Below are 26,931 nucleotides of genomic sequence, written 5' to 3'. Positions count from 1 at the left end.
GCTATGGGATAACAAGATCAGCATAATTTTTAGTGTCCTTTAAAATATTAATGTTAAGAGCACATTGCCATAAGAAAGTATCTCACCCAAATGCAAACTTCCATACAAAGTACTAAAGCTGTCTCCAACTATTCTACGGAGCTGATTACTCTCTTGCTAATGGTTCGATGGCTGCACATACATATGAAAACAGAGATAGCAAAATTTTGGACAATGCAAACTTTTGTGGATAGCATTGTCTTGTAAGCAGCTTCCAACATGCGTGATGTGTTACGCCATCGTCTTCCTTCATCCTATCAGATCTACGAGGCTATGGTCATGTGGAAAGGAAACAGTATTTCTGAGATTGAAGAGGTCAATACGCCATGCAGAAGTCAAAAGAAATAAATATTTAGTCGCAAGCGCAACAAAGTATTACTTTAGTGTTAATACTAGTCTTTGCTCTGTTCTTCTTATTTCTCTTTACAGCTATTAGTAATTTTAAATAATAAAGCATGGTAAAGACTTCAACGTTTCGCACCATACATCATGTTTGCATTATACATAAATTAGTGATTCACATCCAGTGAACCATACTCTACCGTTTTTCAGCTACAAGTACTTTTTGAACAGCAGAATTTATTATTCTACAGCACAGATCATAACTGATTGAAGACGTTATCAGTCCTAAAATTGGTATGAACACCTCAGCGCTTTACTACGAATGGTACTGTACGACATGGTATGACCTAACCTTCCTCCGATCGTTTAACTGACTTTTAAGCCAGTTATAGCAGGACCTACAATTTATAGTGCATTCTGAACGACTGTGAAACTCGATATATTTCACATCAACAAACAATGTCAGAGAGAAGCGGTGGATAAGTAACATGAGACTGATCGGACTGAGCGTCAGAGCTTTGATGTTCCAAAATTGCAATAAATACTCAACACGCCTCTTCCGGTACGGTGTACTTCATTGCACTGTATTATTGCGCCTATTCGACAATGCCAGACTAACTTGGCTTACATCATATGACGATGCCATTTTGGCCTGCACATATTAGGATCATATACGGGTTCTGATCAGGTATGTCCTACTATATTTTTAATCTCGTCTTTTCTATATGTGCTTGATTTAAATAAGTACGCGCCGGTACGCCGTACTGGTACCTTTGACGAAAAACAAATTGGAGCCACAGATTTTGAGATGTGGTACGACAGAATTTATGTTGTGATGAAGGGATGCAAAATAAATGCTGTATTCACTCTTTTCAAATGATCTGAAAAGCGTTTTAAGTAGTCTAAACTTCAAAAGCACCCCTTGGAAGGTCACAGTAGAGGAAACTCCATTTATTTAGGAACCAAGCACTGTATATGTGAAATTAGTACCTTTTTTTTATTTTATAATTTATTGTCATACTGGAAGCATACTATACAACAGACGTATTGGTTTCTGTTTTCCTGAAAGATATGAATATGGTCATTAAGGACAGAAATCTATGATGTGATGACAATTTTTGTTATCATTTCCTGGCTTCAAATAAACAAATTTGTACTTGCTGCATCCCTGTCTCTATTCGCGATTATGTCGCACCTCATGCAACCATACATACATCAGTGGAAAAATGCTCCTATCGGAGCACAAAAAATGCGAATATGCGCCTGTTTATTTAATAGATTCATTGTAAAGTGGTATAGCAGCTGACTTATTCTACATTCCCCCGCACTTTTAAAAATCTTCACAATAATTTTGGCATGCGAACATATTTGCGCTTTTTTTTTAACGTAGAACTCACCACTGACTCCCAGAAACTCCCCTAACAGTAACTCACTTACATCCAGCAGTCCATCACTGTAAATCGCCCATACCAATTCACTCCCAGGTGCCCTTTCACACTGACTCATTCAACCCATCTCAGTCTCATTGTCTCCTTGTGTGTCTCTGTGTCATTGCCTCCTATGTCGCAGCCAGTCCGCTTCTTTCAGTCGTATTACAACATTCTCCTCGCACTGGCACTGTCTCGGTTTTGCTCTCTCTGTTTCTTCCTTCCGACTGCTGCTATCTCTTCTCGCTTACAAAATTCTGTCTCCTTCGTTGTCTTTCGTTGTCTTTTTCATATATTCTGTCTCTCATTATCGCTGGATACTACCCACTTTCTGTTTCTCTTCATTCTTTCTGTCCTGGCATTGTCTCCTTCATTCATTTCCTACCACTGTTCTGTCACTGTCAAACTCATTCCACTGCCACTTTCTCTTAGACTGCCATTGTCTCCTTCGCTCTTTCTTTAAAACAACCGCTGTTAGGTATCTTCCAGTAGTTATTACTTTTCCGACTCTTTGCACTGCCAATATCTTCTCTCTCAGCATAATAGAGCACGCATATGTTGGCATGCAAAAGTTTTTGGGAAAATTTCTTAAGCTGTTGGGATAGGTATAATAAGGCTGCGGACAGCCGCCTCGGAATCCATAGCTGAGTTTTGGTACCCACGAAACACGTTTTTGGGATGTTTCTCGATGTCGGACAAAGTTTTTTTTTAAAAAAAAGGGACACAGCCTTTCTAGATAAATGTCTAGGGAATATACCGTTAAAATTTGAGCAATTTTCTGTGGTTATTTATTATTTAGATTTCTCCTCATAGCGGATTTTTCGTGTAGAAGTGAGGTTGAAACGTCCCCTTAGAAAAATTAATGAATTTCTGTGCTGATAAACCTCTTACATTATTTGATTTTCAAACAGCTGAGCATAACTGAACGTACTCAGACATTACTCTCTTTACTTATTATGATCATCACTAAACTGACACACAATATTTTTAGCGCAACGTAATCTGACTTTTAATAGTCCCTACAAAACAATGGTCCTGACTAACAATAACCTATACCTTTCATGAATCACTTACCTCACAAAAATCTTCGTTACTCTAACTACTGCAATACAGCGAGCGCCAATACTGCCTGCTTAAAAGTGTTCAAAAGTCATAATATATATATAGCAATTCATGACATCCAGTCTTACAAATTTACTGTCTCTGATGGACACACGTCCAGATCATCCGCTCTCAAAACTCCGCCATTTCTCTCCCCACATCCACCACTGCTGGCGGCTCACCTCCAACTGCGCAACGCTACGCGCTGTTAACAGCCAACTGCCCAACACTACAATAGCGAATATTACAACAATGCCAATCAGCCACGGACTGCACACAGCACAGCCAGTGATTTTCATACAGAGCGCTGCGTGGCGTTACCAATATAAAAACCTAAACAGCCTACTTACAAGGTAATATTGAACCTGTGTATCTCGTAAACGAATAAAGACGTCAAGAAAACTTTCAAGCTTGTTCGAGGTCGGGTCTTGAGAAATATATCGTAAAAATTTCAGGTATTTGGTGTACACGGCCGTCTGGGTTTTGGTCCGCTGGTGACGGGAAAATTTAGTAGAAAAAGACCCTTCCCGGGGTTGACCGAAGAACCACCCAATAACTAACGGTGCCTCCGTAAGTCCCATAAAGCCCCCTGTAGACTACATCAAATGCAATTTTCTCCAGTTGCCCAAGCAGGAGGAAGTGTGTAACACTCGTACCTTGACCCTGTACTGGAGAACAGGGAAACTAAGACGACCCTTCTGTTGGGTATACAAATGGTCACTAGCCCATGGGCTATACAAAACACTTGACCCTACGTTTTTATCACCAACAGAACCCGATGTATGAGCAGAGGATACCGATATCGCTTCGGTGAACCATTCTTTCTCCTTTTTCTCGAATATTGTTGGTACATCCTTAGGCCACGTGCTGTAGTGAGCCGTGCGTAGTTGGAGCAGCGCAACCCGTCTGGGGAACTTTGGGTGAATCACGCGCAGTCCGTATGAAGTGGCAGCAGATTCCGATTGGAAGGCGCAGCTTCTCGGAAACTCTGGGAGACGGTCTCGTGGCTGCCCCTGCCGCCACCGCAGGCGTGCGTGCCGCGCGTCCTTGACGTGGTTTCCCTGCAGCCTTCCACCGGTGAAAGAAGGTCGACCGACGCACCGTTCTTCTTTTTCCTCTTTCGTCGCTAATAGCAGGCGCGTAAATATATACGTAACAACGCAAGCGCTTACTCCGACGCTCCTCCTTTTCCGTCTTGTTCTTCTCTACTTTTTTTTTTTTTTTTACTACATGCGTTGTCTCTGCAAACAGTGGCCGCGGGATATGACTATTCTGCAGCATACACTCACATATACAGCGTCTCCCACAATCACACTCTTTTAGTTAGTTATTTAGTTACTTACTTGTTCCATGGATCATTTTGCACGATATATGGTAATGATGTGGAACGAGTCATTTTACATTCACATCGCAAATCATGTGTACAGAGTCTTAAGAGAAATGCTAAAAATCTTATGAGATGACAGTATACCGTGTAAAATTTTTACTTGTTGGATTATTTTTGTTTTCAAGTTCAAGTTGTGAAGTTGGACCTGAGTTTAGGCTGCTACATAATTTAACTTTTTAACTGTGGTGGACAATCAGTTGATTAGCCTGCTGCCTTGCTGCACCGCCGCTTTGCGTTACAGGACCCCCTTCTTCCATCAGAACGAGTGGACTACTTGTTAGTGTCACTGCATCTAGATCACCGTGTCCCACGTTCGATTCCCGGTCGGGTCGGAGATTTTCGTCGCTCTAGGACTGGGTGTCTGTGTTGTCCTCATGATTTCATCTTACCTTCATCTACACACAAATCGCCAAAATGCCGTCAAACATACACTGCGCAACAGAACTAAAGGATCACTTTATCGAAACCACGTATTTGTGTCCCATTACGACGTATAAGTTTGAAATTAGACTTGAAGATGTCTACAGCCTCCCTCTGTAATGGTGCAAAACGCGGGACGCCCTACAACGTCACACGCGGGCTTGACGACGCTCCAAACGGCAGTGTGTCGAAAAGAGCGCCAGAGCTCGGAAATCCATGTTACGTGTAAAGTGGGTTAATGTCACACCAACACCAAATTTCACCACAATTCTGCCCAACGCCACTGTGGACGTGTAACACCATAGGAAGGTTTTCAGAGTCCCTCTTACCTCTGTAATGGAGGTCAGACGTGCGGTGCTCAGCATTGATGTCAGGCGATTTTCTGATGGTTTGCTGAGGAAAATATTTCAGACACATTGCTCCTCAGAATCGAAACTAAAAGTCCACAGGGGATGGCATAAAGGGCGTCAATAAAACCACTCCTTTCCTTGGAACATTGCTTGCCGCACAGTTCACAGTGTGGTGAGCAAGAGGGAGACGTTCTTAACAACCTTTCCTTAACAACCTCTGACACCGCTGAAATCCTCAGATGTTTCAACCCCTGTCTATGGACATTGTGGGGCTGCATTCCTATTGAATAATATGCACTCCTCTGCACAACCACAATTTTTGCTCTTCTATACGGGCTGGAAACACTAGCGACTCTCCAAAATCACTCGGCGAAATTTGATCCCTGTCAGATGCAGCAAAGGGTTCTTATGGCCTTTTCAGTGGTCCTGTTCATTCCCTCTGGTGGCGTAATCATGAAGGGGTGCGACATTAACACACGTGAGAATAAAATGCCGAAGGGTCCCCCCGAAGACCCTCTAGTTCAGCAAAACTCTCAGTGACACCTGTTCAAATTTATTGAGACTTTTAAAAATATACTTTTACAGAGAAAACCTGTGAAGTAGCCCAAGACACCTGCAGGTAGACAATCACTTGACACACCTCCATCACATGTTGCCTGCCTGCAGGCGTCTAGGAGTATTTCGCAGGTTTTCTCTGTAAATGGCTATCTTTAAAACGTTCAATAAATGTGTGTGGGAGCCACCGAGGATTTTGCCGAACTGAGAGTCTTATGGGAACCCTTTCTCGTTTTATTCACACATCTGTCAATGTCACAAACCTCAACGATCATGCTGCAGGAGGGCACGAAACGGGAGCTCTGAAAAAGTCTAATACTTCGAATTACGTTCAAATTTCGTGGAATGGTTTTGAACGGTCGCTAGTGTTTCCATCTGTACAACAGAGCAAATATTGCGGTTGCACTGCATTCCTGTATTTTATATGTTGAAAGATTATTAACGAAACACATGGCATAAACACGTTACATAATTTTACGCTCTTCTTTTAATACCACCGACCTCTTGTCAGAAAAATGTGCTATGTACCCATATGCTCAGTCAGCACGCAACCCGCATTTATTCATTGTTCTGACAGTAAATCGAAGCCCCTCTAGCCGATATTGCCAGCAGATGAATCCTGGTTATGACACTACTTCTCTGTTCAAGCAGCTCCTCAGTAGGTCTTTAAGACTGCTCGTTAGAAAAGCAACTGAAGTAGTAATTGCAGTGCACGTAAACGTAGGACAGCGCTTGATGATAAGCGGAGCCTTTCTTCCTTTTTTCTTTTTTTTGCGATGCATTTCCATCAGTGTGTCAGGGAGCTGTACAAACAATGAGATGCCCAGTAACATGATGAGTAGTCGTGTATAAATTTAAGGGAAATACTAAAAAGCGATACTAAATGGAATGAACATATAAAATCAGTAGTAGGGATCTCTAATGGAGCACTTATATCTGTTGGCAAGTATCTAAGAACGCGTGACGACGGTGCCTCGAGCGATTCCGTAAGAAGCTTTTGCTAACAGTGTCCAATACCTTTACAGCCAATGTCAGAAGTGTGTTGTAGTTAATGGTGCTTACTTCGAAGGCCAGAAGAAGGTGTTCTGTTTCTAGTCCTTGGTTCCTTTCTTCATTGTCCATCACAGTGGATGATGGGGATGTTGTCCCATGTAAATAACAACAATAAATAAAGTAGTCTCAGGTTGCAGTTACAGCATTACAAGTTTTATTGCATGATCGATTTCGAGGCTTCACGTCTCATCCTCAGATGCACCTTCGTACACCTCTAATTGACAATGACGCCTTATTTTCCCAGATCACAGAAACACACAAGCAAGCGACACATTGCATGGCGCTGCAAACAAAAGAAGTAGCTACCAGTATATTTGTTGACACGTAACTGTCGATTACATGTGTATAAAGGTGCGTCTGAGGATGAGGCTTCAAGCCTCGAAATCGATCACGCAATAAAACTTTTAACACCAGAACTGCAGCCTGAGCCTACTTCATTTATTGTTATTGCTTGTTTCCTTTATTTTCTGAGATCTTTCACGAACTTTTAAGGTGCACTTTGATGCGGCCATTGGCGTTACGTTATATTCTCGCGATGCGTTCCCCATATCGCATCGTCCTGAGAGGGCAGAAGCAGTTGCCCACTGAAGAGCTAACCGTTTTGAAGTCTTGCTTCCGAGGTGTCGTAGCTACACACGACAGGTGGCTGTTCGGCGGTGCAGCCTGCGCTCAGGCGCGACGCTGCGCCCGCGGCGTAGCAATATAAAGGCTGCAGCGAAGGCCACGCGGAGGTCGTCCCGGCTACAGCCACACGTGCCGCGGGCAGCCTAGCACGCGGCACGCGCTTTCTTTGCCTCTCGTGTTCGTTGTCTCCTCACCCTACTATGGTATTCGCAAGCTCAGAAGGGAATAAACATAGTGTTATGTGTTTCTCCGCGTTTGTTGTTAGTGCCAGCAAGGCAAACTGAATATCCGACGAGAGTGGCAACACTGTCGTCTTTAATCCCGAAAAGCAGGAAGGGGAAATGGTTCAAATGGCTCTGAGCACTATGGGACTCAACTGCTGAGGTCATTAGTCCCCTAGAACTTAGAACTAGTTAAACCTAACTAACCTAAGGGCATCACAAACATCTATGCCCGAGGCAGGATTCGAACCTGCGACCGTAGCGGTCTTGCGGTTCCAGACTGCAGCGCCTCTAACCGCACGGCCACTTCGGCCGGCCAGGAAGGGGAGTAATAGCTTACACTTCAGAGCTGTTACAAGCAGGGTGCTGTTATACGCTACCCGTCTGCACGCGCCACTGAAAGAAGTGCTCGTTTTTAACAAGATCGTAGACAGGACGTGCAGCGTATCTCACCGAAGTGGCATTACGCTGAAGGGCTTGCATCAGGTCGGATGACACGACGTATGTTTATTAGTAGCAAAAGTTGCAGCTGTTATTTTTTCAGGTCAGAGAGCGAGATGCCTAACCTGTTACGACTACAGATCTTACTCCTTGCTAGGTTGCAGATCAGTTCTATAGAGTTTAGGTAAAGATGGTACAGCGAAAGCAGAAGGGGAAAAATTTTATTTCAAAATTAAATCTATGTAATAAACAGGAGATGGTAGGTGTTCCTGCGTTGATGCCAGAAGTTCGGTTGCCGTGGACTATTGTTTAACATTGTTGACATTTACTCACAGCGTACTGCGTAGGAGTCACGGTTCGCCTGAACAAATCTCGGGCACTTCAGTTCCGATGCTTCACATTTTTCGTAAAAAAACTGACAGTCTCTTTGCAACTATGTTCTTTCCATAGATAATGGCTCTGGCTCTGAGCACTATGGGACTCAACTGCTCTGGTCATAAGTCCCCTAGAACTACTTAAACCTAACTAACCTAAGGACAGCACACAACACCCAGCCATCACGAGGCAGAGAAAATCCCTGACCCCGCCGGGAATCGAACCCGGGAACCCGGGCGTGGGAAGCGAGAACGCTACCGCACGACCACGAGATGCGGGCCGTAGATAATGACTCAGTTATTCTGGTGCCTTTTAAAATCCATGTCCCAAAAGCTATGACTTACGTTTCGTACAGATGGTATTAAGACCGCAGAAACTGCTGTATAATAATACGTTTATCGGTATCATCAGTGAATCCTTTTTATGGTTTTATACCTTTTTTAAATAACTACAAGCTTTGATACCAGTTTCGTTCAACAACATTTCATCGGTTATTGTTATACACCGAGTCGGCTAGTAATTTACCTTGTGCGCGCGCGCGCGCGCGCGCGCGCTTGTGTGTGTGTGTGTTTGTGTGTGTGTGTGTGTGTGTGTATGTGTGTGTTTGTGTGTGTGTGTGCTTGTTTATTTCCATATTAACTGATTCTGAGTGCCATATTTCTATTGTATGAAGTTTATTTTTTAATCAAGATAGGAACTATTTCATTACTATTAAATTTTAACTCATATGGAAGTTTAATTCATGTATCCATTTAACATTGAGGTATTGGTCTACAACACCGACTTATTTTATAGGGACGGTTACTTCTTTATGGGAAATTCTTGATTATTAACCTTAGGGTTTACTTTCGACAACGACGTCCTCTTAATTAATGCTATTTCTTCGTTCAATTTCTACTAGTTCTCTTATTTACACAAAAGAGTTAAATAGTTATGACTGATTATATATATAGATATATAGCAGATAAACTAAAATTGTTGCATAGAGCCAAGCAAGTTATATGTACGATCTTTTACTCTATACACAACTCTTGAATATAACTTGATTTAATGTACCAAGGTACCTACCGTTGCATTTTAGGCTTTCCTTAGACGCACCTTCACTTTATTTCAGCTTCAAGCAAGCCCTTTAATTGAAGAAAATGTCATTCTAAATATGTACATTCCGCAATATTTCATTTGTTTATATTATGTGTGTTGTGGGACACATATTGGTTCACACGCAGATGAATAGATTGAAAGCATAATTAAAGAAAATGGAAGAAAAGCAAATTATCGTTTAACATGCAGTCAATGATGTTATTATAGGCAATAAGGGATAGCTAGTGTATTATTCTTACATTTACAAATCCGCTGCGTACTGTGCTTTGTTACTGTCAACTTAAAATTGAAGAAAAATAATTGATAGTTAAGGAAGTACGGATTTGCTATGTAATACGGAACGACACATGCCTGACATCAATTGAAATCCGCTGGAACATACATCAAAAGAATGTATTTAGTCTTCGGATAATGGTTCTGAAAATGCGGAATGTTTATTTGTCCTGACAGTTATTTACAGCCAACAATAACTCTTTCTAACTATGAACTTCGAAAAATATTTCCAATCTTAGAGATAACACGATACATTACGAAGGAATTATGTGCAAAGTGTAGAGGAATGTGGAAGACTTGTTTGTAAAATGAAGGACTTGAAAGAGAAGGTGAAGGTTGAACTGTTATAAAGGGCTGGATGAAGCTGTCAAGCAGGTTCCTATAGTTCGTGCAAGATATCAACGTCAGGTAGCCAGTAATGAAAACGATGCGGAAACGAGTTTTTCCAGCCGTCACACGCAAAATGGAATTCCGTTACCGTGGCTCTTCCAATAACTGGTACGTACAATGAACCTGGAAAGTGCAACTGGCCACTACGAAATGCTGTCATCCTGCAAAGTGTGCACCGTGAGCATCTTGAATGGGCAAAACCGCAGCGCCACAGTCGACTGAAGAGGGCAAAAACATAAAAACATGCTAACGAGAAAACCCACAGGCGACTGCGGTGGGTTTCCACAGCATTTAGTACAGCATTTCGCCTAATTATTTAATGCTGGAAAAAATGTATGAACAGACATATCAAACAGATCAACCACCATATTATGAGGTACAGAAATCGCCTCACGGGATGGACCCAATAAATAATGTACCAGACAGAAACTTACCGCTCGATAATGTAATTACATTCGTTTGATCGCTTACGGTAGCCTATACATGGCCGCTGCCTTACAACACATCGCCCTCTAAAATGCACCGGAATGGTCTGAGAGCAACTCGTTACTCATGAGAGTGCTTATGTGGTCATCCCTCCTCGGCCCAAGGAAACATGTTGTGTCGCCATCACCGTGTGACGTGGGACAATGGTGCGACTCTGGACGCGCATTCGGGAGTACGGTGATTCAAGTACCTGTACAGCCATCCTGATTAAGGTATCCCATCGTTCCCCTACAACGCGTAAGGCGAATACCTGGACAGTTCAATTGCAATGACGTGTCCTGTTTCCTTTCAGAGTCTTCTCCAACCTAGGCCGATTATCCATCTGTGAGACTTAAGGATGGAAGCGAATTTCGCTTGATGTGTCGTTGCCAAGTAACATAGCTCGATGTAACTTGGACCATACAAAGAAAGAAATGCTGCAGTATAGTGCAGAGGTTATTGTGGGTATCGTGTATTAAACCGGGGACCTAGAAAAGATAGAGATGCTTCGACCCGCCATAGCCCTCTGTGGTTCACAACCCCACAACAGGCCACAGCAGTCCACCCACCCCACCAGCCGCCCTACACCGAACTCAGGGTCATTGTGCGGTCCGGCCCCCCTGTGGACCTCCCCCCTTCCCCCGCCCTCCCCGGGAACGTCCCATACCAGACCAATGTAACCCAAATGTTTGATTGGTGGAGTAATTACGGTGTACGCGTACGTGGAGGCAATGTTTGCGCAGCAATCGCCGACATAGTTCAACTCAGGCAGAACAAGGGGAACCAGCCCGCATTCGCCGAGGCAGATAGAAAATCGCCTTAAAAACCATCCACAGGCTGGGAGGCACACTGGACCTCGGCACTAATCCGCCGGATGGATTCGTGTCAGGGACCGGCACGCCTTCCCGCTCGGGAAGCAGCGCGTTAGACCGCGCGGCTAGCCGGGCAGGCTGTGCAGAGGATAACGCAATGACACGAACAGAAATTACATTTTTGTTCAAAGTAAATAATTACACTGAAATTACCGCTATTTATTATGGTCCCCTGGACATTGCGAACGGCGGGATACGATTCTCAGTTGAGTGTGTGATCACCGCTACATGCTCTGCAACGTGCTGCCATGCTGGTCACAAAGCCAATAAGGAGTTCTTGTAGAAGTCATTCAAATCCTCCACCGGCGCGGTTGACGACTGATGGATGGTCTGGACGTACCCTTATATGTAAAGACATTGGAATACGTAATGCACCCTGGAGCACTTTTGAACATGATGGTTGTTCAGAATGAGATTTTCACTCTGCAGCGGAGTGTGCGCTGATATGAAACTTCCTGGCAGATTAAAACTGTGTGCCCGACCGAGACTCGAACTCGGGACCTTTGCCTTTCGCGGGCAAGTGCTCTACCAACTGAGCTACCGAAGCACGACTCACGGCCGGTACTCACAGCTTTACTTCTGCCAGTACCTCGCCTCCTACCTTCCAAACTTTACAGAAGCTCTCCTGCGAACCTTGCAGAACTAGCACTCCTGAAAGAAAGGATATTGCGGAGACATGGCTTAGCCACAGCCTGGGGGAAACATCCCCCAGGCTGTGGCTAAGCCATGTCTCCGCAATATCCTTTCTTTCAGGAGTGCTAGTTCTGCAAGGTTCGCAGGAGAGCTTCTGTAAAGTTTGGAAGGTAGGAGGCGAGGTACTGGCAGAAGTAAAGCTGTGAGTACCGGCCGTGAGTCGTGCTTCGGTAGCTCAGTTGGTAGAGCACTTGCCCGCGAAAGGCAAAGGTCCCGAGTTCGAGTCTCGGTCGGGCACACAGTTTTAATCTGCCAGGAAGTTTCATGATGGTTGTTGTGATCCAGTTGTTATGATGTGGGGGATGGGGGGCTAGTGAACTCCAAATCTTTGGACAAGGCACACGCAGCAGTCAACGTCATTGCGACACTGTTCTCCTTCCCCATGTGCGTATTTTCAAGGCTGAATTCATTCCTGATTTCATTTGCCTTGGATCACAATGCGTGACCGTACTGAACCCTCATGTGGAGGAGCTCTTGGAACGAGAGGCTGTTCGGCGAATGGGTCGGCCTGCCCGCAAGAAAAGCATTTCTGAAAAAAATTAATTTCTTAACATCAAATATAAATTTAAGAGTTAGGACGTCTCTTCTGCAGATATTTCTCTGGAGTGTAGTGTTGTAACGGAAGTGCAACGTGGACAATAAACAGTTCAGGCAAGAAGAGTACAGAATATTTTCAAGTGTGGTACTACAGAAGAATGCAGAAGTTTAATTTATGGAATATTCTGTCGGTAATTTGGATCTGTACTTTTGACAAATAGTCATGTTAAAAACTGAACCACACAGTGTTGGTTTTCCACAGAACTATTTATTTAACATTTCGTTGAGAATCGGTTTACGGCCTCCTAGTGCAACATCAGATAATTTATTATTGTTTTTACGCAGATGTACATACAACTTGCTGTGCAAATGAGAAGGTATCGATCTTCAAAGAACACTGACCTCAATACTTTGTCGATTAATAGATATCTTTCGTCAGTTATGCCTCATCACAGTAACTTCATAAGTATAGACGTAATTTTGGATGACAAAATTCTCTTTTTTATAAGATGCTTTCAAATTTCTTGAAATTTTTCCGTTCACCTTCAAACCTCAGCGACAGAAGAATTATGTCTGGCACCATATGTTGCAGTAATATTTTTATTTCCCTGCTCATTATTTATTAACTGGTATCTGGCTGCAAACGTGGCTGTAATTACCGATTACCTCTCAATCCTCTAGTGAGTCACTGCTTAATCACCTGACATGATTAATGGGAGCAATTACACTCACCGCGAAGCGAGTGATCGCGTTGTAGATATATTTTGCTAATAAAGCAATGGACGTAAACAGTATAGAAGACTTGCAGGTGGGTATGAATATTTAGATCTAGGACGTGATATTTTACAATCGTTCCGTCAGCAGAATTTCTCTTCTTTCCAGGTTCTTTACCTTCATCATATTAAATAATAATAATCAAATGTATGTAATGAATAATAATAAATGTACATGGCAATGTGTACGCATTGAGTCAAACTAATTAAATAAACAGACGCTAAGAACAAGAGCTACGAATATTAAAATTAGATTTCATCTCACTAGAGACGAACATAATTTTGTTTCTACAATAGTCACAATTCTCAATTACAGCTGACATCAAACTGGCTTCTCTGAATGTCCTAGCTTATGCGAAAAAAAGAGCCATCTTTCTGAGTTGTAAAGAGGCAAATGCCTTGCACAACAGTCAGGACAGACGAGACTGAAGTGGAAACACATAAACTTCTGCACTCATATAAGACGAACAGTCAATCCAGTTGAACTACGAACATATATAAGATATTCGAGTCAAGCATAAAAATATCAGTCTCTCTTTCTGTAAACATGGAGGAAGATCTTAACAAGCACGCATATACAAACGGGAAACGCGGATACACACAACTATTACTGTGCGGACCTGCCCACTCGTCTCGTAGAGGTTGCCTAGAGGACACTGCGTTCTCGGAATCCTATACAACAATTCAAGTAAACAACGTTAATATTTTTATTTCAATAAAGCAGATTGACAATACTTAACTTTGTATTTATAAGATCGTGTCGCAAGCGATGGGAGACATGCAAACAATCAAAGTCCTTCGCTGTATACAGCGTCCATGTGAGGAAGTGATATGGATCACACGTCACTGCTATCGCAGTGTTCTCTTACTACTGTGCTAGTACTGTCCCCGAGGCTGGCAGGAGTGGCGCTTATATTCTCTTCGGCTAGAGGGCGCTCCTGTCGAAGTGCGGTCCTTGTCAGCGGGCTATTGGCTGACGTCTCACCGCCTTCTTTGCTCTTGCGATCTCCGTCTTCGTGCAGGCGGTTGTCGGTTCGCCGGAATACACTCCTGGAAATGGAAAAAAGAACACATTGACACCGGTGTGTCAGACCCACCATACTTGCTCCGGACACTGCGAGAGGGCTGTACAAGCAATGATCACACGCACGGCACAGCGGACACACCAGGAACCGCGGTGTTGGCCGTCGAATGGCGCTAGCTGCGCAGCATTTGTGCACCGCCGCCGTCAGTGTCAGCCAGTTTGCCGTGGCATACGGAGCTCCATCGCAGTCTTTAACACTGCTAGCATGCCGCGACAGCGTGGACGTGAACCGTATGTGCAGTTGATGGACTTTGAGCGAGGGCGTATAGTGGGCATGCGGGAGGCCGGGTGGACGTACCGCCGAATTGCTCAACACGTGGGGCGTGAGGTCTCCACAGTACATCGATGTTGTCGCCAGTGGTCGGCGGAAGGTGCACGTGCCCGTCGACCTGGGACCGGACCGCAGCGACGCACGGATGCACGCCAAGACCGTAGGATCCTACGCAGTGCCGTAGGGGACCGCACCGCCACTTCCCAGCAAATTAGGGACACTGTTGCTCCTAGGGTATCGGCGAGGACCATTCGCAACCGTCTCCATGAAGCTGGGCTACGGTCCCGCACACCGTTAGGCCGTCTTCCGCTCACGCCCCAACATCGTGCAGCCCGCCTCCAGTGGTGTCGCGACAGGCGTGAATGGGGGGACGAATGGAGACGTGTCGTCTTCAGCGATGAGAGTCGCTTCTGCCTTGGTGCCAATGATGGTCGTATGCGTGTTTGGCGCCGTGCAGGTGAGCGCCACAATCAGGACTGCATACGACCGAGGCACACAGGGCCAACACCCGGCATCATGGTGTGGGGAGCGATCTCCTACACTGGCCGTACACCACTGGTGATCGTCGAGGGGACACTGAATAGTGCACGGTACATCCAAACCGTCATCGAACCCATCGTTCTACCATTCCTAGACCGGCAAGGGAACTTGCTGTTCCAACAGGACAATGCACGTCCGCATGTATCCCGTGCCACCCAACGTGCTCTAGAAGGTGTAAGTCAACTACCCTGGCCAGCAAGATCTCCGGATCTGTCCCCCATTGAGCATGTTTGGGACTGGATGAAGCGTCGTCTCACGCGGTCTGCACGTCCAGCACGAACGCTGGTCCAACTGAGGCGCCAGGTGGAAATGGCATGGCAAGCCGTTCCACAGGACTACATCCAGCATCTGTACGATCGTCTCCATGGGAGAATAGCAGCCTGCATTGCTGCGAAAGGTGGATATACACTGTACTAGTGCCGACATTGTGCATGCTCTGTTGCCTGTGTCTATGTGCCTGTGGTTCTGTCAGTGTGATCATGTGATGTATCTGACCCCAGGAATGTGTAAATAAAGTTTCCCATTCCTGGGACAATGAATTCACGGTGTTCTTATTTCAATTTCCAGGAGTGTATTTACCAGCTCGAAAGTCATATTTCTGAGGTATCTCAGTGATTTATTTCCCACGATCAGTCATTTGACATACATCTCTCCTTTAAATACAATGCCTGACCGAGAAAGTGAAGCACCCAGAACATATGTACGAATGGCTTGTACACGAACACACTTTCGGCGAGTATATAGATGATTGGAGATGCAATTCTCTGCGATTAATAAAAAGGCCACCAGAGTGCATTAGTGCTGTTAATGTTTGGCTGTATTACCAGCATGGTAGGAATAAAGAAGGGTCATTATGCTGCATGATTATGTGATCGTTATCAACGCCTGACAGAATTTGAAACAGGCTTCATTATTGGTATCCGGTACCAAGATATGTGTGGGTTCGGATGCAGCAGTGGGCTAGTGTTGGGCTGCATGAGAACATAAGGGCATAAGAACTCATCGTCAAGATTCCAGTGACATCATAGGGGAGGATCACCAAAGTCACTGCAGCCCCTTCACATCTGCACATCCCATACGAGAACAAATAACAGTCTATGTCATCCCAAACCACTGGTATCAGACTAGCAACAGTCAGAGAAGGGAATTGCCTTTCCATGCGCTAGTCTGTCGTTAAAATAACACCACAAACGGATGCCTCTGAAGGGGTACGGTGAGCGGGAAGCATGGACTGATAATTAATGGCATCGCATTGTGTTGAGCGATGGATCACGGTTCGGTATTGTCCCGCATGACCATCGTCAGGGAGTATGACGTCGACCTGCAGAGATGTCCCATTCTTCTAGTGTTTCGAAGCGGCAGAATAGTGGTCTTCTGATATTACTTCGGGTCACGGTTGGTAGTGATTGTGGCAACTATGACGGCACGACGGTACGTCACGGATACCTCCGTCCCCAGATGTTAATACTCATGTGACGGTGCCATTTTTCAAAAGGAAACTGCTCTTCCGCTCATGGTACAAGTCTCTATGAACTGTCTGCGCAAGGTACTTTGGCGGCCAGCAACGTCCCCATATTTGTTCCAGACAGAATATATATGTCATTAGTTCGGACGTAAACTCCGTCCTACGACCAGCACCCAGGGTATCAAGGACCATTTACAAAAATTGTGTCTCAGGAGAGGATGCAACAGCATTTTAACATCTTACACAAGCAAATCAGCGTATACATGCAAGCCACAGGAGCGTAATGTCAAAATGATACGTGGCTCCATACAGCCAAATTCTTTGTACACTACTGGCCACTAAAATTGTTACACCACGAAGATAACGTGCTACAGACGCTAAATTTAACCAACAGGAAGAAGATGCTGTGACATGCAAATGATTAGCTTTTCAAAGCATTCACACAAGGTTGGCGTCAGTGGCGACACCTACAAGTGCTGACATGAGGAAAGTTTCCAACCGATTTCTCATACGCAGACAGGAGTTGACCGGCGTTACCTGGTGAAACGTCGTTGTGATGCCTCGTGTAAGGAGGAAAAATGCGTACCATCATGTTTCCGACTTTGATAAAGGTCGGATTATAGCCTATCGCGATTGCGGTTTATCGTATCTCGACATTGCTGCTCACGTTGGTCGAGATCCAATGACTGTTAGCAGAATATGGAATCGGTGGGTTCAGAAGGGTAATACGGTACGCCGTGCTGGATCCCAACGGCCTCGTATCACTAACAGTCGACATGACAGGCATCTTACACGCATGTCTGTAACGGATCGTGCAGCCACGTCTCGATCCCTGAGTCAACAGATGGGGACGTTTGCAAGACAACAACCATCTGCACTAACAGTTCGACGACGTTTGCAGCAGCATGGACTATCAGCTCGAAGACCATGGCTGCGGTTACCCTTGACGCTGCATCACAAACAGGATCGCCTGCGATGGTGTACTCAACGACGGACCTGGGTGCACAAATGGCAAAACGTCACTTTTTCTGATGAATCCAGGTTCTGTTTACATTTCAGATGTGTTACGACCCGTGGGTCTACTCTTCATTCGATCCCTGCGAAACCCTACATTTCAGCAGGATAATGCACGACCACATGTTTCAGGTCCTGTACGGGCCTTTCTGGATACAGAAAATGTTCGCCTGCTGCCCTGGCCAGCACATTCTCCAGATCTCTCACCAACTGTAAACGTCTGGTCAATGGTGGCTGAGCAACTGGGTCGTCACAATACGTCAGTCACTACTCTTGATGAACTGTGGTATCGTGTTGAAGCTGCATGGGCAGCTGTACCTGTACACGCCATCCATGCTCTGTTTGACTCAATGCTCAGACGTATCAAGGCCGCTATTACGGACAGAGGTCGTTGTTCTGGGTACTGATTTCTCAGGATCTATGCACTGAAATTGCGTGAAAATGTAATCACATGTCAGTTCTAGTATAATACATTTGTCCAATGAATAGCCGTTTATCATCTGCATTTCATCTTGGTGTAGCAATTTTAATGGCCAGTAGTGTAAATTCGACTCGATCTTGTAATCACCGAAATAACATCATGTAGCCCCTCGGCTCGGGAAGTTTCATTTCGTTTCTTTCTCCGCTACTGGGTGTTCACTTTTTTATCGGGCAATGTATACAACTGCTGTCGCAGAAGACTCGACCGGGAACAACGTTCCCTACTCGTTAGAACCTGCTACGATAGCAGTTACATATTTCAGTGAAAGATGTATGATGTATACACATACTCAAGGTAACTGCTAGATTGCGAGTGTATGAGTTAACACTTGAAAATAGCACACCACCAAAAACAGCTCATCGTGTGAAATAAATTACTGTGGTCATAATAAATCCAAGATGTAAAATGAAAATGTCTTAAAAATTTGTGGTTGTGACATCCGATACGAGAATTTGCAGCATTAGAAACGGCCAAATGATGGACAGATGAAATCCATGTTAAATGGAAAACAGATAAGCATCAGGACGCTAAATGATACTTATTTTTGCTTGTAGCTGGCCTATTATTGAAATAACCTCGAAATAAATCAATTTTTCTCTCTGCAGCGTAGTGAGCACAGTTTTGAAACTTTCTGACAGAATAAATGTGTATGCCGCATCGACACTCGAACCCAGAACCATGTCTTGTGCATGCAAAGAAGGAGAGATGTTCAGACATAAACGACAGCGAATCGCGAGTCATGAGCGAACAGATCAGTCTGCACAAGGGTTAATCGTGGAAAGTACGGTTGTTGTCTGAGGCCCTAACGGGCACACAACACTAATCTGGCAGTAAGTTTCAGTCCTGGAATGTCTTGCGAAAATGACTGCTAAAATCAGTGTGGGTACACCTCTCATTTAAGAGTAAAATTCTCAGAATATCTTCTGTTAAGGGGAACGGCATATCATGCTTGTATACTAGTGGTTTTATTTTTGTTTGAAGTGTAACAGCAGTCACTAAGAAAGTTGTTTCGAACATCACACTCGTTTACTTGGAATACGCGTGGTTTTTACGTACCCCCTGCTCTTTTCCGCTTTGAGAGCTGATTCACCTTATTCAGTTCTGGGAAGAGTTTCAGCTCAGTGTGGAATTTGACCCACTGAGCATTTTGTTGTATTTCACATACACAAAGAACTGCTTAAGAAGAAATTTGAGATCTATATCATAAAAAAGTTCTAGGATAAACTGATAATCCCGAATACCGCATCTTCGGATCTATTTAATTGAAGCCTGACGCCTAATACTCGGTACGCCATCGGTATTAGGCCTTTAATGGCGCTTTTCTTATTTCTAAGTACGTCGAGCAACGAAAGTAGCTGTGCAAAGTAATATCGTTGAAAAAGCGGCTATAATTACGATGTAAAACGGTTTTCCCTTTTTCTCAATAGTGTAACCTTTTCATACTGGACACTTTTTTTTCGAAAAATATAAAGTGCATGTTTATAAGGTTACAACGTAATTTTCGTAACTACGTTGCCCTCGTGTTCCATATATGCCTCTGGTAAATACGAAGAAGGCCCATAGTAATAATACCGTGGGTGTAGGCCTTGGACAATCATATTCATCGTATTGTGAAAGTAGACTGCACGCTCTTATCAATATACTTCAGTTCAGCCAGGTCATCACTATCACTATTGCTGAATTTAAATACTGTTCGGCAATCGCAAGTATACGTGGTTTGCATGCGACCCGCTCCTGAGACATGCTCGATGCAAACATCATTGATGAAGTCTACCCCTGTATACCAAGTGAGGTATATGTACTTCACGACGCATTAATACTTGAGAAACAACTGTGCCCTGCGATGTAAGTGTTCATCTTGTCAGTAATACGAGAATTCCGCGTGTGACATCATAGCACTACGTTTGGCCCTCAGTGAAGCTATTTGCCCTTGGTTGTCAATTTCGGGTCAGAAATATTTATTTTACGAGTTACCTGATTGTATTCTGAATTAATGTCTTCAGGCTCTGAATAAAATCCTGTGTTAAATTAACAATTTCAGTTATCGCTTGAATACCGTATTTGCATATTACTGCTCGTGTCGTGACGTTATAGTAACCTGTACGACCTTCGTTGAAATAGTAATTGTGAATACAATAGTAGGTTCTCAGAGGTGCCCGTCGTTCCTGTTACCTGATGATGCCACGAGTTTCCTTTGCCTAACTTCAACAAATTTCTTTTTTCCAAGCTCGCAAAAGCCTGTTTTCCTGCTGCATCTTTTCTCGTTTAGGTATCTAGACTGAAACCTGAACTTCTCAGCAGAAGGCTAAAAACCAGATTTTCAGGAACCAGCCAACTAGCTCCAGTGAGTGCACGCTGGTACCGCTAGATGGCTCTGTAGTTACGAGATCAGCAGCTTGCGTTTGTCGGTCGCCTTCCACTACGCAGTGCTCATCCGGAGCAGTTCTGCATCTACAGACGAACATGTTTCTCTACTCCGTTTTTCACTAGGGACTTTATGGAGAGAGCACTACGCATACTATGATGCGTCGTCATCACTGCATGCATAAACTGCGACAAAATAATTGTATACCACTGCCGTGAGTACTCCTGAGCTTTTTTCCTGAAGTACGGTACGTAATCAGGGTGCACATTGTTCGTACTTAGAGGACTGAAACAGTATATTTCTTGCATCGTTCATGTATCAAGTCCATCTTATCGTGCACTTGTGGCTTTTCAGTTTCGTTTCTGATCTTGCGTGAAGATCATCATCTAAGATCGCAAACGGTACACAAAATCAGTACCAGAGCAAGAAACATGCCGAGCTTGGAAATGGATTTGTCGCTTTTTACCGCACAAATTTTGTAAACGAGGGTATAAAAACAAGCAAAGAGTATGAGTTAAGACTTTTTCACTGCAAAAGATTCCGTCAGACATGTCAAGAAAATAATGAGGACCACTTCATTGTGCACACCGCAAAAGAATAAATTTATCCCAGGAGATGAAATCATTATTATCTATTGTAAAACGTTTCATACTTTGTTGTCAGATGAACGTGGATCAGCCGTGAAACGTATTAACTTCAACCCGTTTTGTGAAAGAGAAATTCTGATTCACAATATGAGAGATGTACAGTGCCATCTAATCCGTCTGATATTAAAAAAAAAAAAAAAAAAAATGCTTCCACTGCTCCGAATTTCGTCATGAAACTTAGCAAAATAAATTTCAATTCAAGCTGGGCTGAAAGATTATCATCTTTCAGAATAACATTTCCTGTAGGTTAAACACAAATTTTAGAGCAAACCGTCCACTATTCGAGAATCTAAGAAGGCTATTTTTTTATCAACTTGTGGCCGGTCGCGAAATTAAAACCTCAGGGAAATTCCAGTGAAACTTTGCGCAGATGTACCGCGCAGTATCTCCAGCATGGCAAACTATCGCATCACATCACACTTTTCAGTTCTGAACGGACAGTGAGCAAGTAAAGATGCCTACAATAATAGTGTCTCTCACCAAGTGTGCAGTGAAGACGCTCCTACAGCATTTCGATGGGAAGTGTTCGATCACTCACACTACAGCCAGGGCTTCGCCCTCTCTGAGATTCATCTCTTCACTCACATGAACCTCTGAATACGAGGACAGCATTTTACACATACAATGATCTGCATACCGCGTGGGGAACTGGGGGAAATCACACACGCCTGCCTTTTGTGATAAGATTATTGGTAAGCTGGTACCACGCTAGGATGTCCGCCCCGATAGCTGAGTGGTCAGCGTGACGGATTGCCGTCCTACGGGCCCGGGTTAGATTCCCGGCAGGTCGCCCAATGTGGCGTCGAATGTAATAAGACCTGCGCCAAGGCGGCCGGACCTGCCCCGCAAGGGGCCTCCCGGTCAATGACGTCAAACTCTCATTTACATTTATCACGCTAGGATAAGTATCTAAGTCAGAGAGGCGACTATGTAGAGAGGGTTGGGTTGTATTTGGGGAAAGAGACCAGACAGCGAGGTCATCGGTCTCATCGGATTAGGGCAGGACGGGAGGAAGTCGGCCGTGCCCTTTGGAAGGAGCCATCCCGGCATTTGCCTGGAGTGATTTAGGGAAATCACGGAAAACCTAAATCAGGATGGCCGGACGCGGGATTGAACCGTCGTCCTCCCGAATGCGAGTCCAGTGTCTTACCACTGCGCCACCTCGCTCGGTGACTACGTAGGGAAGTAGCTCGAAAGTTTAGCTAAATATTGCAAATACCGCATGTTTTATTTTCATCGTGGTTTCCATCTCGCAAACGAACGGAGGTTGGAAAAAAGAAAACCCTCGTACTCCGTCATAATTTCTGCTGCTGTAGTAGCAACTATCAACCTGGCAATTTTCAGATATTCATTCACGTCAGTTTATTCGTAGAAAATCAGTACTGAAGCACTTGAAGTCAGTTTTCGATTATTTCGATACCTTCGAGTTGTTTATCTATATCAACACAAAATCTTACCCAAAAAAAATCCATGTATAGAAGAAGTAGGCCTCTTAATATTACGTTTTCTCCCGAAGTTCTTTGGCTGGTAAATCAGACTATAATCATTTCCTCACAATTTTATTCTTCAGTTCACCTGTCACTTTTCCTATGTAGGCTGTAAGATAAATAAAAAAGCAAATGTCTGTACAAACATAGCTAAGTACCACACTGAATTTGAGTTCAAGCCATTATATTTCGATTTAACAGCCCTTTGGACATGTGTCACATCCGTCAGGCAACGAAGAGAGGTTTATTTGGAAAATATACGACGCCTTATAAGCATTGAATATGCTGTGTCAAGTATGAGTGGAAATGCAGCTAGACAACCAAAACGCAATCTGCTCATAAGAAACGTTCGGTACACAGACTACGAAGTGATAGATATTATGTTCAAATGGTTCAAATGGCTCTGAGCACTATGGGACTCAACTGCTGTGGTCATCAGTCCCCTAGAACTTAGAACTACTTAAACCTAACTAACCTAAGGACAGCACACACACCCATGCCCGAGGCAGGATTCGAACCTGCGACCGTAGCAACAGCGTGGCTCCGGACTGGAGCGCCTAGAACCGTACGGCCACCGCGGCCGGCCCGATAGATATGCACTGGCGTTAATTCGCGATGGAGTATCAGTTCATTTCCCACGAACTGTGCGACAACACGCAGATGGTGTTTACTGTAAGTAGTGAACCTGTGGATATTTTCTTGTGGCGACGAACCAGGCGTTTGCTGGTCTCTACTACAGTTTTGAACAGTTCTGCAACATCGGATTACTGTTTGAGATGCTTCGTGGTGTGGTGAATTTACTGTTGTTGAACTGAGTGAAATGTGTTTTTAAATAACGTGCGTTAAAGAAGTTTCGGAATAAAATGTCCCAAACAGGAAAATTCCATCTGAAGTTTAAATCATTATTTGTCTGACGCTGTTTCCACTGTAGCCAGATTCGACGACACACTTCTAGACCCGTGACCCCTGTTATAGTAACAGGAGTCTTAATACGTAACGTTTGAAGTCACTGAGATTGCATTTTGAAGTAATTACTCTACTGCGGTCAGCTTCGTTGTCGCACATTCCATCCACTTCGCCTCGACAAACAAGGTCGTCCCATTGCGAAATGACCGTTATTATGCGCCGTATATCAATGTTATCGGCTCCTGCGCTAGCTGCCGATATGCCCAGCAAACAGCTCTTAAGTGTCTGATAACACATAAGTGAAGGCGTACATTAAATTCCCACCCGTAATTTTCCGCCATTACTGCAGTTTTTATTGATGTGTCTAATAACCAACTGGGACCTTAAAACTAAATCGGAATGTTTCATTTAGAATGTTTTCTCGATTTTTGTCCTTACAAACACTGAGAAAGATTATAAAAAGGACAAACCTATAAGCATTATTTAAATTATAGTTTTTCTTCATCAAATCTGTTGTTAAATAAGGCGGAACTGGACTAATATTAATACTGATTTCATGCTATTCTGTACGTCATGTCCACCCAAATTCAAGCTTGCTGTGCAGTCTCTTTTTTTTCATTATGGGCGGTGATCCATGTGATGAAGTACACCAAGAATAAGTTACAAAGAATCTTTGCCCATTGAGAAGTTCATTGGGCGTGTACTTAATTCTGTGAAAATTTTAGTAGGGGGATATGTAGTGAATCAGTCACACATAGACACATATTTTACGCTGTAGAGGACGTCGGGCATACGTCGCAGAAAAAGTATGTCATCCGAAACCACTGTCTTAACATACTATTGGAAACACTCATTAAGTTGGGACTATATTATAACACCTGGCGCTTGTTCGAAGGCGTAGCAGCTTTGGTTCAGCATTTTATTAATGAACTTATTATTATGGGTTAATTTAGAAAGTAACTTTTCCTCCTACCAGTCACGATTTTCTTATTATTTCTCTTTTACAGGATGTGTTTCGAGAAATGGTTGTTATTTCAGATGCTTTTTTCGTGTTTTATGACATTTGTTCGAGAAATTTTTGACATGCGTTCACGGATATGATAAACGCACTTGAAAGTTGGAATGATTTCCCACGGCGTAGTGCAAAAGATAAACAAGAAAAAAATATTGACTGGTACCAGAAAAAAGAATTTAGAAAGGAGAAACTGTTCTTACGGTTGCATCCCACCATTGCGCATTTCTAACGGTTGAAATCAAACTATGTATATAGTATAAAATAAATGGTCCAGTCACATTAATGTCATCACGGCCTATGCTCAATGTCAAAGTGCAATAACCACTCACGGACGGTAGATGGCAGCACTAATGGTGGAGGGTATGTGGAGTGTGTCCGGGAGTGGGAAGGGGGGCGGGAAACTGTGCTGTCGTTGTTACAATGCGGAAACAGAGCAATTTATCCGACGTCCAAAAGGACATGATCGTTGGCTTTCGGACCACGGTTGAAATCATTACCGAAACGGCTACGTTTGTAAACCGTTCGCGTGCCACCGTGATCAAATCGGAAATTTGTGGTGAGGTCTTTCGGGACCAAACTGCTGAGGTCATCGGCCCCTAAGGCTACACACTACTTAATCTAACTTGAACTAACTTACGCTGCGGACAACACAGACACCGATGCCCGAGGGAGGTCTCGAACCTCCGACGTGGGTGGGGGTTGGGGCGGTGGAGGTGGGGGGGGGGGGGGGGCGCACGGACTGTGACAATGCGCATGGATAAAATATACGGTACCTGGCTAAATGGCGCTATCCGAAATCGGTGCTGAGGCAATTGTGGTTCACCATGGGTTATAGATGACAGGAGTGAACGACGGCTGCAGAGATGTGTACTGGCGCTCTAACATCCTTCGGATCTTCGGTCTTGGTTAACACTCAGCGGTAGAGCAATGAGATTTTTATTTCCTATGTATCGGTATCGACGTTACAAAAATGACATTGTTGAACTGAACTCGTGACTTGTGCGACATATTTACTTCACCAAATGACGTAATTAAATCGTTTATAATCGACGGTTTATCAGATGCTATTTAAATATTAATGATAAGTTCAAATTAGTTCCAGCGACACCAAATTCCTTATAGACTAGCTGTAATCTCAAATCTATAATCAGTCGTAACAGCGTTATTAATTCCTAACGTCAAGGAGTTTCTATATAAGCGCCGAGCGCTTCAGTCAAATAATATCACAGCACGTTATCTCTATAAATAATATTGTAAAACTTGAATGATAAATGCGTGAATTGACATGATATGCTGGTTTATTACACAATATTAGTCACTTCCTAACAGAGCCGTGAGGAAGAAGTTTTCCCAGGTATTGGGGGGAATTATAAATTATATGCTTCGTAACTATCGCCAAGTTCCATAGTCCATTAGTTATTACGAATGAAATTGTTTATCTGTGTTCACTTCCTAAATAGTGTGAACTTCAGGTTATCTAATTAAAAGTCACTTCTAATATATGCAAGTCCTCTATCTGAATTCTAAATAACGTAATATTTGAAGTCAACGTATCGTTTCACTGCGTCATAGTAGATCGCAATAATCAATTCTGAAAAAAACAATCTAACTGCGCATACATATACGAGCATTCAAAAGTATGACCTGCTTCGGCTAACTCTCGTAACGCAGTGACAATGGCTTGAATTATCCTTAACCACTACTCACGAATCTCAAAGATTATTCACACGGAGTATTCTTTGGGAACGTTGGTTCTACTTTGCGAATTTTAATGATTTTGCGATTTACTATGATATTGAATTTTGAGTTTGATTTTACTGGAATCCTATCTTTCTTTCGTATGTTAATAAATTACTAAGTATTAGGTTCCTGATTCAATTACTGGTTAATATTAAATTCTGAAGGTGGCAAGGGTAAAATACAGGGAGCGAAAGGCTATTTACAATTTGTATAGAAACCAAATGGCAGTTATAAGAGTTGAGGGGCATGAAAGGTAAGCAGTGGTTGGGAAGGGAGTGAGACAGGGTTGTAGCCTCTCCCCGATGTTATTCAATCTCTATATTGAGCAAGCAGTGAAGGAAACAAAAGAAAAATTCGGAGTAGGTATTAAAATCCATGGAGAAGAAATAAGAACTTTGAGGTTCGCCGATGACATTGTAATTCTGTCAGAGACAGCAAAGGACTTGGAAGAGCAGTTGAACGGAACGGATAGTGTCT

At 43.6% G+C, this 26,931-nt stretch overlaps 1 protein-coding gene and 1 long non-coding RNA gene across 2 annotated transcripts in view; one reads left to right on the top strand and one right to left on the bottom strand.

The window, feature by feature from the left end:
- LOC126101100 (scavenger receptor class B member 1) overlaps positions 1–26,931 on the top strand; it is a 414,784-nt gene that overhangs the window by 14,287 nt on the left and 373,566 nt on the right. The window lies entirely within an intron of this gene.
- The window catches only part of LOC126101101 (uncharacterized), a 341,158-nt gene that overhangs the window by 189,325 nt on the left and 124,902 nt on the right, over positions 1–26,931 (bottom strand). The gene's annotated exons all lie outside the window — the stretch shown is intronic.

This window comes from Schistocerca cancellata, chromosome 9 (genome assembly GCF_023864275.1).
Source record: "Schistocerca cancellata isolate TAMUIC-IGC-003103 chromosome 9, iqSchCanc2.1, whole genome shotgun sequence".
Classification (NCBI taxonomy): domain Eukaryota; kingdom Metazoa; phylum Arthropoda; class Insecta; order Orthoptera; family Acrididae; genus Schistocerca; species Schistocerca cancellata.
Note: the sequence above shows the minus strand (reverse complement) of the source record. Positions and strands in the feature narration are given on the sequence as shown.